Below are 12,079 nucleotides of genomic sequence, written 5' to 3'. Positions count from 1 at the left end.
TTCATGCTGGAATCTAACCGCACCGAGAGCCCTGGTGCTTTTCAGTGATGTGATTCCACAACTTCTTCCTCCCTTCCCAAAACCCATTTCGTTTAGGCCCCTGTCATCTGTAATCGAAGTTCTGATGAGTGCAAGAAGCAGGGTGCTGCTAGGGATAGTCCCCAATGTTTGGCACTGGCTGAGCGAGGGGGTTGCATGATGGTGAGGGTGGCCCGACCCCAGGCTGGGGGTGCGGGGTGCCCAAGGGGCAGCTGCACAGAAGGGGTCCCCAACAGGGGCAGGAGCTTTAGCAGGCTTGGTGGAAATAAGTCAGGAGTCAATAGTGTGCTCCCTGTTTTCCCGACTCTTCAGAGTCCAGAAAGTGACAAGTTTTGCAGAGAGAATGATAAATGTGAAGCTCTTCAAAAAGTTTATGGAAATGTGCATTATGGAAAAATGATGCATGGATTTCTTCATTTTTTTGGCACCAAAAGAAGCTTTTAATTCCATTTTCTATGATCTTTTTAGCTTGTAAACACTCATGCACACCGTGGGAAGCAGCAGGAGATGGCTCAAGTACACGGGTCCCTGCCACTCACATGGAAGGCCCTCCATTGAGTTCCTGACTCCTGACTTCAGCCGGGCCCGCCCCCAGCTATTGTGGGCATCTGAGGAGGGAGCCGGCACGTTCATATCAGAGCAAGGTCGAAGTAGAGGGGCCAGTTAGGAGGCTGCTGGAGAAAGGGGGTAATGGTGGGAAAGGAGTGAAGATATTTGATTTAAGATATAATTTGAGGCCGGCCGTGGCTCAATAGGCTAACCCTCCACCTTGCGGCGCCGGCACACAGGGTTCTAGTCCCGGTCGGGGCACCGGATCCTGTCCCGGTTGCCCCTCTTCCAGGCCAGCTCTCTGCTGTGGCCCAGGAGTGCAGTGGAGGATGGCCCAGGTCCTTGGGCCCTGCACCCCATGGGAGACCAGGAGAAGCACCTGGCTCCTGCCTTCGGATCTGCATGGTGCGCCGGCCGCAGTGTGCCAGCTGCGGCGGCCATTGGAGGGTGAACCAATGGCAAAGGAAGACCTTTCTCTCTGTCTCTCTCTCTCTCACTCTGCCTGTCAAAAAATAAAAAAATAATAATAATAAAATTAAAAAAATAAATTAATTTAAAAAAGATATAATTTGAGAGGCTGGCGCTGTGGTGTAGCAGGTTAAAACCACCACCTGCAGCACCGGCATCCCATATGGGCACTGGTTCAAGTCCCGCCTGCACCACTTCCCATCCAGCTCCCTGCTGATGCACCTGGGAAAGCAGCAGAAGATGGCTCAGGGTCAGGCTCCTGCACCTACGTGGGGAACCTGGAAGAAGCTCCTGGCTCCTGACTTCGGATGGGCCCAGCTCCAGCTGCATGGCCATTGAGGGAGTGAACCAGGGGATGGAAGACCTCTCTCTTTCTTTCTCTCTCTGTAACTCTTTCAAACCAGTGTGTGCTGTGTGTGTGCTGTGTGTGTGCTGTGTGTGCTGTGTGTGTGTGCTGTGTGTGTGTGTGATGTGCATGTGTGGTGTGTGGTGTGTGCTGTGTGTGTGTGGTGTGTGTACTGTGTGTGTGTGTGATGTGCATGTGTGGTGTGTGTGTGTTGTTCTTGGTGTGTGTGTATGGTATGTGCGTGGTGTGTGTTGTGTGGTGTGTGTGGTGTATGTGTGGTATGTGTGTAGTATGTATGTTGTGTGTACTGTGTGTGTTGTGTGCTGTGTGTGCTGTGCATGGTGTGTGTGCATGGTGTATGTGTATACTGTGTATGTTGTGTGGTATGTGATGTGTGTGCTGTGTGTGGTATGTATGTTGTGTGTGCTGTGTTCTCTCTGTGTGCAGTGTGTGCTGTGTGTGTAGTGTGTGTGCTGTGTGTATGTTGTGTGTGTAATGTGTAGTGTGTATGTTGTGTGTGTGGTTGTGGTGTGTGTGTAGTATGTATGTTGTGTGTGCTGTGTACTGTGTGCTGTACGTGTTGTGTATGTGCTATGTGTGTTGTATGTTGTATGTGTAATATGTGTTGTGTGTGCTATGTTCTCTGTGTGTGCTGTGTGTAGTGTGTATGTTGTGTGCTGTGCGTGCTGTGTGTGTTTTCATCTTTATTTTTGTGAAGTCAGAGAGACAGAGACAGAGATCTTCCTATCCACTGGTTCATTCCACAAATGTCCGCACAGGCCAAGCCAAAGCCAGGAGCCTAGAACCCCGCCCGGGTCTCCCATGTGGGTGCAGGGACCCTGGGACCCCATCCAGGTCTCCCATGTGGACACGGGGACCCTAGGACCCTGTCCAGGTCTCCCATGTGGGCGCGGGGACCCTAGAACCCGTCCGGGTCTCCCGTGTGGGCGCGGGGACCAGCTGCTTGAGCCATCACTAGTTGCTTCCCGGAATGTACATCAGCAGGGAGCTGGAATCAGCTGAGGGGCTGGTGTTCTGTCACAACAGGTAACCATTGCACACTGGGGTGCCAACTGGGGTCCCCGCTACCGCACTTCCAGGGAAACTGCCTGGGAAAGCAGCAGATGATGGCCCACGTGCTGGGGCCCCTGCCACCTGCTTGGGAGACGGATAGAGTCTCTGGCTCCCGGCTTCAGCCTGGTCCAGACCTATCTCTTGCGGTCATTTGGGGAGTGAAACAGCAGGTGTGTGTGTGTGTGTGTGTGTGTCTCCCCCTCTCTCTCTGACACTTTGCCTTTCAAATAAATAAATCTTTAAAAAAAAAAAAAGAGTGAAGCCGAGCCTTGAACCCAGGCATGCTGATATGGGACACAGATGTCCCAGCTGCATCTTAACCACGGCGCTGAAGCCCGACTCTGCTGTTTGACTTTAAAGACAGCTCTACAGCATGTCCGCGTGATCAGAACGCTCTGTCGGAGAGCGAGCACTTGATGCTGCCACAGAAAAAGAGCATAATTGCGGAAGCAAAGTCGTCGATACGGAGAGAGTTCAGCCTTAGAAACGAGCGAGAGGACTTCGTTTATGCTAACAGGGAAGAGGGCAGAGAGTGTGGATCCCTGCTTGCTCTGAGCACCCATGGGAAGATTTCTGTGTAACTGTGTCTTCAGTTCTCTAGGGTACAGAGGTAGCAATAGAATTCTTGGATCATATGGTTATTTTGTATTTAATTAAAAAACAACTTTTCAAACTCAACTAGAAGGATAGCAATACTGCAAGATTTGTTGTTGGATTTATTTTTTGAAAGGCAGAATGAGAGAGAGAGAGAGAATCTTTCATCCACTGGTTCACTCCCCAAACACAACAGCTGGGACTGGGCCAGGCTGAAGCCAGGAGTCAGAAACTCTAGCCAGGTCTCCCACATGGGTGGCACGGACCCGAGTATTTGAGCCATCGGCTGCTGCCTCCCAGAGTGCACATTAGCAAGAAGCTGGATCAGAAGCAAAGGTGGGGGCCGGCGCTCTGGAGTGGCAGGCAAAGCCAAGGCCTGCAGTGCTGGTATCCCATATAGGTGCTGGTTTGAGTCCTGGCTGCTCAACTTCCAATCCAGCTCTCTACTATGGCCTGGGAAGGCAGTGGAAGATGGCCCAAGTCCTTGGGCACCTGCTACCACATGGAAAGACCCAGAGGAAGGTCCTGGCTTTGGATCTGCCCAGCTCTGGCTGTTGTGACCGTTTGGGGAGTGAACTAGCGAATGGAAGATATTCTCTCTCTCTCTCTCTCTCCCTTTTAAATAAATAAATAAAAGAAGCAGAGAGGCCGGCGCCGTGACTCAACAGGCTAATCCTCTGCCTAGCAGTGCCGGCACACCAGGTTCTAGTCCCGGTCAGGGTGCCGGTTCTGTCCTGGTTGCCCCTCTTCCAGTCCAGCTCTCTGCTGTGGCCCGGGAGTGCAGTGGAGGATGGCCCAAGTCCTTGGGCCCTGCACCCCATGGGAGACCAGGGGAAGTGCCTGGCTCCTGCCTTCGGATCACCATGGTGTGCAGGCCGCAGCACACCAACCGTGGCAGCCATTGGAGGGTGAACCAATGGAAAAGGAAGACCTTTCTCTCCGTCTCTCTCTCTCTCTCTCTCACTGTCCACTCTGCCTGTCAAAAAAAAAAAAAAAAAAAAAAAAAAAAAAAAAAAAAGCAGAGGTGGGACTTGAACCCAGGTACTATAATATGGAAGCGGGTGTCTCAAGCCCTGGCTTAATTTGCTGCACCACAATGCCACCGTTCTATGCTTAAATTTCAAGGAACCAGAAAACTGCTCCCTGGGATGCTTGCACTCTTTCCCAATCCCCTCAGCAGTGCAGGCAGGTCCCCTTTCCCCACAGCACCAACACTCGCCCTGGTGGGTGTGAAGTGCTGTCTTAGTGTAACCCCCATTTGCATTCCCCTGTTAACTAATGGCATCGAATTGCTTTTCATGTGCCTGTCAACCCTCTGTGTATGTTCTTTGGAGAACTGTATATTCAAACCTTTTGCCTACTTTTAAGAAGTTTTTATTTATTTTAGGGGCAGAGAGAGAGACAGAAAACATTTCCATCTTCTAGTTCACTCCCAAAATGCCCACAACAGGAGGGGATGGGCTGGGTCAAAGCCAGGAGTTGGGGACTCCAGCCCAGTCTCCCACATCGGTGGCAGGAACCCAGTCCCTTGAGCCATTACCGCTGCCTCCCAGAGTCTGCGTTAACAGGAAGCTGGAGTCAGGAGCCAGAGCTGTGCATCAAAGCCGGGCACTCCCGTGGGGACCCAGGCATCTTAACTGGTCTCTCCACCACTGAAGCAAACGCTTGCCCCATTCCTTTTTCAATTGGACTATTTGTCTTTTTGCTGTTGAGCTGCAGAACTTCTTTATGCATTCTGGGGAGGAGCCCCTTGTCAGATTATGATTTACAAGGATTTCCTCCAGTTCTGTAAGTTGTCTTTCCCTTTGCTTCATAATGTTTGTTGAAGCACAGACTTTTTTTTTACTTTAATGAAATCACATTTATCGGTGCCGGCGCTATGGCACACTAGGTAAATCCTCCGCCTGCGGCACCAGCATCCCATATGGGCGCTGCTTCTAGTCCCGGCTGCTCCTCTTCCAGTCCAGCTCTCTGCTGTGGCCTGGGAAGGCAGTAGAAGATGGCCCAAGTCCTTGGGCCCCTGTACCCATGTGGGAGACCCAGAAGAGGCACCTGGCTCCTGGCTTCAGATCGGCGTAACTCCGGCCATTGCAGCCAATTGGAGAGCAAACCAACGGAAGGAAGACCTTTTTCTCTTTCTCTCTCACTGTCTGTAAACTCTACCTGTCAAATATTTTTAAAAATTTTTTTTAAAAAATAAATCACATTTATCTATTTTTTTTTCTTTGATTGCTTGTCCTTTTAGTTTCATGACTAAGAAATTGAGTGACACCTTGACAGCAGAGACTCCATTTTAGAGCACCTGGGACCCCATCTTGAGATGGGCACCGCCTGCTGTGAGACTCTGGTCTGAAATTACGATCTAACAGCACACTGCATCCCACTAGGCAGAGCACAGAAACTTCCTAGCATGATCGCTCAAGCTTAAAACAGGTAGGCTGCACCTGGATTCATGTCCACATTGTAATTTGTTTATTGTTAGTTTCCCATAGGCCTTAGGTCAACTTGACCCTAGCAACTATGTATTCCACACCCCATCCCGGCAACCATGTATTCCCTGTCCCCTGCTCACGGTTTTTGCCTTTATAAACCCTGTTGCTCTGAGCTTCGGGGCTGAGAGTTCTTTAGGGCATGAGCCCACTCTCCACCGCCGGCAATAAAGGACCACGGTCAAATTTTATCAACGTGTGGTGCTCCTCTGCTTGCACTGAGGCACAACAAAATCATTGCCTAATTAAAGTCACAGGGACTTATGCCTGTGTTTTCTTCTAAGAGTTTTATCATCTCAGTTCTGGTGTTTGGCCCGTTTTGAGTTGTGTATGGTTAGAGGTAGGGCTCCAGTAGGGCTCCTCCTTTTGTGGGTGAACACCCAAGGCTCCAGCGCCGTTTGTTCAAAGACTGTTCTGTCTCCCTGGGGTCGTCCTTGCTCCCGTGTCAAACACCCCTGGCCAAAGGCATACTTTTGCTCCTTGGTTACATCATTTTTATTTCTGGACTCGCAATCCTGCGCCATTGCTCTGTCTGTCTGTCCTTATGTCAACACTGCATTACCTTGGTTAATTTAACTTTGTAATATATTGGGTCTTCCAAGTTTGTTTTTCTTTATCAAGATTATTTTGACCATTCTAGATCATTTATATTTCCATATAAATTTTAGGATGAGCTTAGTTCCTGCAAAAGGAGCGGGGGAAAGCTTGAATTTTAATAGGGATTATATTGAATTTTGGGGGACCAGTCAGCCTAAAAATATTGTCTTTAAATCCACTATCCTGGGATATCTTTTCAATTCCTTGAAACTTTCATTTCTTTTATAGGGGTACTTCAAAAAGGTCAAGTAAAGGGATTGAAAGATGTTTATTTTGGAGCTGGCATTGTGGCACAGTGAGTTAAGCCACTGTCTGTGTCACCCGCATCCCATATAGGCACTGGTTCGAGTCCCAGATGCTCTGCTTCCAATCCAACTCCCTGCTAATGTGCCCAAGTGCTTGGGCCCCTTTATCCGCGTGGGAGACTAGGATGAAGTTCCTAGCTTCAGCCTGGCCCGGCCCTGGCCATTGCGGTCATTTGGGGAGTGAGCCAACAAATGGAAGATCTCTCTCTCTCTGTAACTCTGCCTTTAAAATAAATAAATAAATCTTTTTAAAAGAAAATTTGGTTTGATGCAAAAAAGTTTAAATCCATGTGTATGTTTTTCATAATACACATTTTATGAAATTTTTAAAGATCTTCTCATGTTATTGGATTTTGGATTTTTTTTTTTATTATTATTTGTGTATTTGTTTTTATTGAAAGGCAGACACACAGAGGCAGAGAGATCTCCCCTATGCCAGTTTACTCTCCTCAACAGCCAGCACCACACCAGGTCAACCCGGGCCTCCTATGCGGGTCACAGGGGCCAAAGTCCTCCAGCCGCCACATGCCACCTCCCGGGATGTGCACTGGGGAGAAGCTGGCATCGTGAGCAGCGCCCGGACTCAAACCCAGGCACTCCAGTAGGGAACGCGGGTGACTTGGGCAGCACCCCAGCCACCGCGCCAAGCACCTGCCCTGTGAGTGGTTCTAGGCGGAAGAACGACACGGCCTGGGTTTGGAAAAGTGCTTGGTAGGGTGAGGAAAGGATGGAGGGCCAAGAGGTAGTACATGAGCAGCGGCGATGGTGTCGGAGACAGAGGGAGAGGCCCTTGGCACAGAATCTTTCAGATGTCACCGGGCAGGACTTGAAAGAGAGGCAGGGGAAGCAGGGCCCCCACCCAGCTGTGGCTTGGGCACATCCTAATGCCACCGGCCGAGACAGAAAATACAGGCAAACGCAGTGCAGGAGGGAGGCTGCGGCGATGGCTGGTGAGCTTGCCAGTCCCGTGGGACGCCAGGGAGAGAATTAAGATAATTAGATACTTGAGTCCAGGCTCAGCACACTGTGGCAATTTGAGATTTGTCCCATAAGAAGGAGGCCCCCCAAGAGCACCTGAACCAGGGTGTACCGGAGTCCCCATGGTCCAAGGTGGGGCTGATGACAAGCAGCCCCCAGAGCAGGAAAGAGCTGCTCCGGGCAGTGCAGGAAGGGGGCTGAGCTGGGCACTGGTGGCTTCCACTGGCTTCCGCCAAGTTTGAAGGCGCAGGGACCCAGGTAAGGGCTCTTCCCATGTGTCTGTGGATTGAGCAGGAAGTGGGGCTTGGAAGGTGGGGACAGCAAATACAGACAACACCTTGCAGAAGTCTAGAGGGTAGAGGGAGCAGGGGGAGAAAAAGCAGGAGTGTGGGTGATTGGTTCCGTCTAGGAGAGAAGAGCCCCCCGGGTGTGGAAAAGACTGATGGGGAGGGGGAACCCCGGTGAAAGGGGAGAGGGTAGGAATGGAGTGGGGGCACCTTGTGGAGCTGGATGAACGACTGGGAGAAGGGGTGGGGTGGTGAGAGGGTTTGGAAAAATGCTGTTCAGATTTTCATGTGCACGGGAACCACGTACCTCAAGTCTGCGCTTCCCTCCAAGCAGCCACCAACCAGCCAGGCCCAAGTCCAAGTGCAGATGCTCTCCCTGGCGGGCAGTCAGGAGGGGCCTCTGCCAAGTCAGAGCAGGAGGCTGCGGGGTCCGAACGCCGGTGGGCTGGGGGCGGAAGTGGCCTCTGTGTGACACTGGAGGTTGGCATTGCCAAGGGGATGTTCAAGGCGTGGCCTGCACGGGATGGCCAGAATCCCGTGGCACGCCAAGAGGAGGGGAGGGCAGGTGAGCAGGTCATTAGCACAGAAACTGAGTCCTGAGGGAGGAGGAGGGTGACAGGGAGGCTGCAGGCCAAGGCGCGGAGCAGAGGTGCTGAGGAGAGGCAGCTGGCAGGAGCCTCAGGGGAAGAGGGGAGAGTGCATGGCCAGCCACCCCCCAGCTCCCAGGGGCAGAGGCTGGCTCCCCCCGGGGCTGCAGGACCACAAGGACTTCTGATTTCTTCTTTATACTTTCCTGTTTTTCTACCAAGTTTTCTACAAGGGCTTTTTTTCTAGAAATATCAAAGAAAAAAAACACAAAGACTAACATCACATTTTTCACACCAACCACAGTTTTTAATTGTAAACATGCTGGGGCCGGCGCCGTGGCTCACTAGGTTAATACTCCGCCTGCGGCGCCGGCATCCCACATGGGCACCGGGTTCTAGTCCCGGTTGCTCCTCTTCCAGTCCAGCTCTCTGCTGTGGCCCGGGAGGGCAGTGGAGGATGGCCCAGGTGCTTGGGCCCTGCACCCGCATGGGAGACCAAAGAAAGAATGCTCCTGGCTCCTGGCTTTGGATCAGCGTAGCTCCAGCTGTGGCAGCCATTTGGGGAGTGAACCAACGGAAGGAAGACCTTTCTCTCTCTCTCTCACTGTTACTCTACCTGTCAAATAAACAAATAAACATCTTTTAAAAAATTCTAAACATGTTGTGTTTGCTTTTTTTTTTTTTTTTTTTAGTTTTTATTTATTTATTTATTTGCAAGACAGAAAGAGCTCTTATCTGCCAGTTCACTCCCCAAGTGCCCACAATGGCCAGGCCTGGAGTGGCCAAAGCTGGGAACCCAGAGCTCCATCCAGGTGTTCACAGTGGGTGGGCGACAGGAACACAAGCACTTGAGCCATCACTGCTGCCTCCAAGGGTCTGCACTAGTTGGAAACTGGAATCAGGAGCCGGAGCTAGGAATTGAACCCCAGGACTCGGACACCGGATGCAAGGGTCTTCAGTGACATCCAATCACTAGGCTAAATGCCCACTCCATATTTGCTTTTTAAGAAAAATTGTTAATAAAATAGTAGAGCTATAGCTAAGGTCCTCTTTCCTATGGCCTCTTCTCAGACCAGCAGTCCATTAGATTGATTGACACATACATAGAAGGCCGTATAGTTGTGTGTGATTGTTTTATTTACAAAAAGGATCTGGGTGGGATGGGAGAGTTTTTCATTTTTATTTTTTCAAGATTAACTTATTTGAAAGGCGGAGTGACACAGAGAGAGAGAGAGAGAGAGAGAATCTTCCTTCCACTAGTTCACTCCCCAAATGGTTGTCATGGCCAGGGCTGGTCCAGCCCAAAGTCAGGAGTTCAGAACTCCATCTGGGTCTCCTATATGGGTGGCAGGGGCCCAAGCATGTGGGCTATCTTCCACTGCTTTCCCAGGAGCATTAGTAGGGAGCTGGATCAGAAGCAGTGTAGCCAGGACTCAAATCAATTCCAATATGGGATACTAGCGTTGCAGGCAGCAGCTTAACCTGCTACACTACAACGCCCACCCTGTGGGAGCCTTTATAAAGTGAGGAGGGCTGCACAGGGCCTAGGAGCCTGAAGCCACTTGCCCAGCAGAGCGGCCCAGTGAGGCGGCCATACCCTGATAGAAGGCTCCAGCTTAAGTACACAGGGCCGCACCTGCTCACGAGCTGCCCCAGGAAGACAGAGACTACACTTTTACTCTCTAGTTAGATTTCACCTGTTCTCATATTGCTCATATGGCTCAGAAATCTGAGAAAGCTGGAAAGTAAATCATTATGACCATCTGAGGGATAGGGCAACAGTAGCTGGGCTGTGGGTTGCAAAGGACAAGGAACTACAGCCCTGGCCCAGGGTTCTTTCCAGAACCTCAGTCCGGTGTTTAGACAGGTGGGGCAGAGGCGAGGGACGCCTGTGGCTGGAACGGGTGAACTTTGGCCACTTGGCAATAAGGAAAAGAAGTAGCACTATTTTCAGGCCATTGAGGTTGGCTGATGGCTGGGACACCGTGCTCTGGAGAGAGGCCCCCAGAATAGGCACACTCTGCAGCTGTGGCTGGACCCTCCCCCAACACCCCAAACAGGAGCAGGCTTCAAGGTGACACAGGCCTGGATTCCAGCCGCAGTTCTGCCACAGACATATGCTGGGCATATTTATCTTTCTGGCCTCAACTTTATCTCTGTAAAACGGGGTGATTATCTTTAGCTCTCAATGTTGTTCCAAGGATAAAAAGAGGGTGAGAGGGCCGGTGCTGCAGCTCAACAAGCTAATCCTCTGCCTAGCGGTGCCGGCACACCAGGTTCTAGTCCTAGTCGGGGCGCCGGTTCTGTCCCAGTTGCCCCTCTTCCAGGCCAGCTCTCTGCTATGGCCCGGGAAGGCAGTGGAGGATAGCCCAAGTGCTTGGGCTCTGCACCCCATGGGAGACCAGGAGAAGCACCTGGCTCCTGCCTTTGGATCAGCGCGGTGCGCCAGCCACAGTGCGCCAGCCGCAGCGCACCAGCTGCGGTGGCCATTGGAGGGTGAACCAACGGCAAAAGGAAGACCTTTCTCTCTGTCTCTCTCTCTCACTGTCCACTCTGTCTGTCAAAAAAAAAAAAAAAAAGAGGGTGAGCATCCACGCATCTGGAAGCAAAGGCATCTAAAAGCCTCACTCCAGAAGGCTGCAGAGGGGCCCATTGCCAAGGGCACTGCCTGGCACGAACTGAAAGAGAAGCCACGTGCACACGCATGCACACACACACAGCCACACACGCCGGATGTGACAGCTCGCCCGGGCAGCATTGGGAGGTGGCCTTTGTCATTGGAAGGCTGTTGGTAGAACAGGGACAGGGGTTGTCGCCAGGGGCCCTCTCCTTCTTTTTAGCAAAGGCTAGCCATGACTAAATGTTTATTGTAAGACTCCAGCCACGCAGCCGTGTGTCCAACAAGAGCAAAGCCCTTCCCCGCTCCCCCGCCAGGCCCAGGCCACTCCCGGAGGGCACTCTGCCCACTCTGAGGACCAGCTCCTCACACGCATCATTATCTCATGCGTGTCTTCGCATTCCACGGTGTGTAGGAGAAAGACCCCAACATGGCACTACTGGGCCACCGGCACTTACAGTGTGGGTAAGTACCACCCAGTGACATCAACACTCAATGAGATCGGGAGGGTGCCAGCCAGATGGTTTGGCGGAACACCCATCTTTCCTCCCACCTCCCCATCCCGCCCTCCAGCCAACAGGGGAGCATGCCTGCTGGGGGTCACCGGGTCCCCTACCTGCCTTGTGGGGCTGGCCCATGCCCAGGGCACCTCCCACAAGAAATGGCCCCGCCCCCACCCCAGTGTTCCTGTGCTCCCCAAACTCCAGAGCTCCGTGTGCTGATCCAGGCCACACACAAGGCAGTGGGTGTCAAACAGGTGTGCGGGAAGGTACACATTCAGTACCCAGAATCATCGCCAGCGGGCTGTGGGGTGCACACTGTTTACTGATGCCCCCAGCCACGGCAGTATGTGCCCCCAGGGAGGCGGCCCCAACATGGGCAGAGTGGAGAACCTGGGCCCTGAGACCTGCGTGGGCACCAGGTTCCTGCTCGCTCCACCACTGCTTGCTGGGTGGTCTTGGGGAAGCAGGCAGCCTTCTGAACCCCAAGGGGCAGGCATGCTGAGGCTCAGAGGCCTCCACAGGCCCGTCCTGGCACACAGAGGGGCCTGGTAAGCCGAGGCCAGGTCGGGAAAGCACCCACTGGGCGCCCTGCAGCTTCTATACACTTGGTCCATGAAGACACTGCAGGAAGTTCCAGAAACTTCCT

Source organism: Lepus europaeus, chromosome 5 (genome assembly GCF_033115175.1).
Source record: "Lepus europaeus isolate LE1 chromosome 5, mLepTim1.pri, whole genome shotgun sequence".
Taxonomy (NCBI): Eukaryota; Metazoa; Chordata; class Mammalia; order Lagomorpha; family Leporidae; genus Lepus; species Lepus europaeus.
The sequence above is the reverse complement of the archived record's forward strand: the minus strand, read 5'-3'. Positions refer to the sequence as shown.